We start from the raw sequence: 5,538 nt of genomic DNA on the forward strand, positions 1-5,538 counted from the left end.
AGACAATAGAGGAGAAGGGCACAAGAGAGATCCGAATGGAAGGACAGGTAAATACCCATCCAGAATGACGTCCTTGATATCGGCGTTACACCTCGATGTACAGGGCAGCATATACCTTGCCTAGTCTATTTTTATTATGTCTATGGGCCATGGGGAGATCACATGAGCAATGAGCGCTCCCTAGTTGTCCAGAAACGGAAGTAAAAATGCCGGATATGCAACCGTAGGCATAATAAAGGGTACACCAGGCAAGGTATGGGCCGCTCTGTGCATCGAGGTGTAACGCCAATATCAATGGACAATAGAGAGTTATCAAGTAAAGTCGACTTTACACTACATGATTTATCATGTGATTTGTCATATGATTTTTCCCATGACGAGCCGCATGACAATGCTTATGACAAAACGAGTCGTATAAACAATGCAAAATAATATGACAAATCACACAGTGTAAACATGTAAATCTCACTCCATGACCAAATCATATGACAAATCACATGATAAATCATGTAATGTAAAGTCGACTTAAAAACTCTATGAGAATACGGTAACGTTATAAATAACATGTAAAGTATACAGTGAAATAGCGTTACCGTATTCTCCTAGGGTTACTTGATAACTCTCTAATATTCACTTTGAGTGGTCTAGCCATCGTTGTCTGTCACGTGCGCGGGATCGCTTTGTAATAAAAGATAGAGAGACCACCGATCGACTGCCCGCATTACGCTTTTTTGCTCAGTATGCCTCGTCTATCCTTAATATGTCTATACAACACTGCCAAACGGTGGCCAAACTAATAGGCCGTTCCAAGATGCTGTCAAAATTAAAACAATATGGCTACTGGAAGGCAAACATTGAATATTATTCTATCAGGTTCTTATGGTTTTAGATCATTTTAGTTGTTGTACAAAGATTAATTTAACATTTTCTCTGGAAGTATTAATTTAGAAAGATAATATGCCTCATTGGTGTTGTGTTTTGAAGTGTGAAATGCAAAGTAATCGTGATAAAGTTAGCTTTTACCACTTACCATCAGTGCTACATTCTAAGCACAAAACTGAACCAATTTAACTAAATAAGTTATAGTTATCATCTGAGAGACAACAACAATGGTAAAATGCAATAAAATATAAAGATTTTACTAGCAAAATGGAAATTCCCCTGTAATCATCTTATATCTGGTAAGTTACAACATTTGAACATTAACGATTTTTGAAGATGTTAACAGTCTAATCTTGTAGGAAAACCAGCCGACTTAACTGATAATAACAATCCAGATTGGGTTCCTTCAATAAATATGGGGTATATAAACACAATGAAATGAGTTCCCCAAAATCTAAAATGGGAATTAAGGTACCAAAGGAGAATTAGAAGAAAATGGTACCTACAAGAAAAAATTGCTTTTTTATTCCTCTTGAAATGATTTATAAGACACTGGACTGTCTTATATTCTACAAATACTAGGTAGGTCTATGATTTTACACATTTTTCATTAATGATACATTACTGTTACTTTAGTAGATTTAGAAACAGTGGATTTAGTGGTAGATAGCAGTTATTTGGTATAAAAGCTAGTTTAGTAGAAGACAAGATTTTGCCAAATAGTCAAACATATATTACAATGGAAAAATTAACAAATACATTTTATGTCATTAACATTAACACAGGATTTTAAATATCAGCTTAAGAAATTAGCTTTATCTTGTGAAAGTATAGAAAATGATGATGCCAAAACTAAAAATTATACTGGTTTAGCAAATTACAATGTTTTTAAAATAGCTTTAAAGTATATTACACCATTTATCAAATACCATCAAAATACTGTTTTGTCACCAAGTGATCAAGTATTGCTTACTTTAGCTAAACTAAGCTTAAACTTAGATTATAAAGATTTGGGATATAGGTTTAGTATTTCACCCTACCCGGTATCAACTTATTTCAAAAATACTTTGTATATAATGTGTCTTAGGTTAAAAAAATTTGTGTTCTGGCCTGATAGAGATATTTTAAAGAAAACTATGCAAAATTCACTTAAAGAATCTTTTCATGGAAATACTACAGGTATAATTGACTTTGGACGAATGTTGGTATGAAACGAATTATTTATTGTTCTGAAGCTAGTTATTTGAGGCATTTTTGTAATTAACTATTCTAATTGGGAAATAAGCCACAATTTAACTTAAAAAATAATTTTATTAATCTTTCGACTTCCAAATCAGACGTCATTGTCAAAATACAAAATATTATTATTTATGCATATTATTACCTGTAAATATTTCTTCTGATTGTTAATTGTAAAGGATAGAAAAATTACCATTTATTTTATTTTTTTAGAATCAGCTGAGAGAAGTGGTCTACAAAAACCCAGGAAGGAAACGGAATATGTGGCTACGAAAGGCAAAAGAAAGGTTTACAAAGCAAATGTGACACATTTTTTTGAAATATTTAGGAATATCAGTAAATTGCATTAAAAAAATGTATGAAAAGATTTTGTTCAATAAAAATGTTTATATTTATCAAGGATGTATTAATTGGTATGGCCACATATCGTCAGTGATGTAATAATACATCCTATCTGTTTTCTCATGAGTTTCGTGAGACTAAAAACTTGTCTTAGGGTCACCTCCTGTTTTCATATGATATTTTTTGACTTGTTTTGTAGTAAATTAAACTATCTATGAACTACAAAACAAGTCAAAACTTACATATGAACACAGGAGGTGACCTTAAAACATGTTTTTCCATCTCTCCTACAAAACTCATGAAAAAACAGATAGGAGGTATTGTCACATCAGCAAGGATGTACAGTGATGAGTGCCCTAATAACCGGCAAAATAGCACAAAAGACGGGCAACATATTTAGTTGTGAGATAAAAAGAAATGAAACTAGTCGAGCTGGGAAATTTAGCGAAATTAACCTTTAAATTTTATTTTATATTGATTGTTTCCCACCTTTACACATATCAGAGGAGTATATCAACTAAAACTGTCACTGTGACAGTGGTAGTTTCCAAACTCGTCTGATACGTCTGAAGGTGGTACACAATCAATACAATCTAAATGTATAAGTTAATATCGCTAAATTTCCCAGCTCGACTAGTTTCATTTCTTTTTATCTCACTACTTAATACGTTTTCCATCTTTTGTGCTATTTTGCAGGTTATTAGAGCGCTCATCACTGTATTTCTGGTATATCTAGGGAATGTCTACAAAATATATTTTGAATGTCCAAAGAACATTCGTGGACATTCATGGAATGTTCCAATAAAACATTCAGGTAATTTTTAAAATGCTGAAACAGGATTTTCCTGGGATGTTCAGGGAATGTGTTTTCGGGGATATTCCAGGAATTTTTCAATGTCTGTGTACCTTCTATGGACATATATGGAATATTTTGGTGTTATTAGCACCACACTCCACTTGCGATTTGTAATCAGGAAGATTGAACACATTGTTCAAATACAAGTCAATCCATTTGTAACTAAATAATCATGGATTGACTTCTATTTGAAAGAATGTGTTCAATCTTCACGACTACAAATCGCAAGTCGAGTCCGGCTCTTAGAGCTACTTCCTCTTCGGTATTATGTATTATACTACAGAAATTAGGAACTTTCCTTCTAAATATATGTATGCATCTTGGCCATCAAACATTTTTTTAAGGGGTTACATAGGTCTTATGGGTAAAAAAGTGACTTTTTAAAAAAATTATATCTCGAAAACTAAAATTTATTTTTATTTATAATTGGAACATGTAAAAGTATAGTACTTAAGGTAGTCTCAAAAAAAGTTTCAGCCAAAAATATTCATTTTTGTAGAGTTTAAGTTTTTTGCGGTGGGCAGCATAACTAAGTCCAGTCTCATTTGAAATCAAAAAGTTTCTTGTAGTTTATAATTCTGGCTAGTAAATGAACGAAGGAATTTAAAAAAATGAAATTTGAAGATTTTACATAAGTTTAAACACATTTTTGACCCCAATTTTTCTCATTTTTAAAGTAGTTTTTTTTGATAAAACAAAAATGACCTCATCTAATAAAAAAATCTTTGTTCATTCACTAACCAGAGGTATAAACTACAAGAAATTTCAGATGAGACTGGACTTGTTATGCTGCTCACCGCAAAAAAGGGCTGTTGTCGAAAAATTGCAGTCAACTCTACAAAAATGAATATATTTGGCTGAAATTTTTTTGAGTGTACTATACTTTTACATGTTCCAATTATAAATAAAAATAATTTTTAGTTTCCAAGATATAATTTTTTTAAAAAGTCACTTTTTTACCCGCAAGACCTATGTAACCCCTTAATAACTGCCTTTCCATGCTGTAGCAAACTTAACAAATTGTTGATTTCAAATTGTAACAGTTAAGTTTTGCAAAGTATGCTGCCCTCTTGTATCTTCTGTGTTATCTTCATCATACAATTACTTCATCTAAAAACTTTCTGCGATATATTCATTTTGTTGCTAAAATTATTTCCTGATCCATGGGTTGAATAAGCGATGTATTTTTTGGCAAAAACATACAACTGAAGTTGCCATGTTTTGATCATAGAATATTTTCAGAGGGATGAGCAGGAGCGTTGTCTAAAATCAAAAAACATTTCACCTCTTCCGGCAGATTCTCAGTTTCTTCTCTTGAAATTTTTTCACTGCAGGTACAGTCGGAGAAATGAAAGAGTACCCATGAACGATCACATATTATTAACATAATCTCTATCGTTTGTTATTTATAGAAACAGAACAGCAAATACAAAATATGTGATTGTACCTGTTTGACGTGACCGTTCATGGGTATTCTTTCATTTTTCCGACTGTACAAATTCTTTAAAAGGTCAATTTTTTAAGATATCTGGGGTGAACCACTATGATGAAATTATTTATTTTTATAGCTCCACAATTATATACAAATCCTACCTCAAAATATTTGTAAGAATTTAAACTCTTGAATGCCTTCATTTGTTGACCTGTGTAAAAACTATTACTAAGCTCCAAATACAAAAAAACTATGTCCATGTAAGTAACTATATTTGTCCATGTTGTCACCCTTGAAAAACTTTTTCTACTGTAGGTTAACTCATACCCCTTGAGGGAAAATGGATCTATATACCAAAAGCTTTTGAAAATATTTACTTATGTTTATTTATTCACTGCTTACAACTAAATACAGTCGTTAAAGTACTTCTACAGCTGGAAGCTACAGAAGTCAACAGCAAAATGTTCGGAAAATACAACTATAAAAAACTATTATACAACGATTAAACTATTATATAAAAACAATTATATAGACCACTATTTTATAACAACAATAACTATTTTATAAAAAAACTATTAAACGTAAAAAACTTAAGAAACTCAATGCGGTACAAATATAAATAATTTCAATGTTTGCCTTCCAGCTTTCAATTAGTGTCATAAACGTCAAAGTCTTGAAATGGCCTATAAAGTCTAATAACCGTGCTGCCAAACACCTGCTTTCTGTCATGTGTCAGTGTCATGCATGCATCACTTAGACAAGGAAAAACTCTTTCCTTGTCTAAGAT

At 31.8% G+C, this 5,538-nt stretch overlaps 1 long non-coding RNA gene across 1 annotated transcript; it reads left to right on the top strand.

Moving 5' to 3' along the window:
- The first annotated feature begins 745 nt into the window (after positions 1-745).
- LOC114342766 (uncharacterized) lies at positions 746-2,516 on the top strand. The gene is made up of 2 exons (XR_007700856.1): positions 746-1,464; positions 2,335-2,516. It is a non-coding gene; the product is annotated as an uncharacterized LOC114342766 (long non-coding RNA).
- Positions 2,517-5,538: the final 3,022 nt, after the last annotated feature.

The sequence above is a fragment of the Diabrotica virgifera genome, chromosome 9 (assembly GCF_917563875.1).
Source record: "Diabrotica virgifera virgifera chromosome 9, PGI_DIABVI_V3a".
Lineage (NCBI taxonomy): Eukaryota > Metazoa > Arthropoda > Insecta > Coleoptera > Chrysomelidae > Diabrotica > Diabrotica virgifera.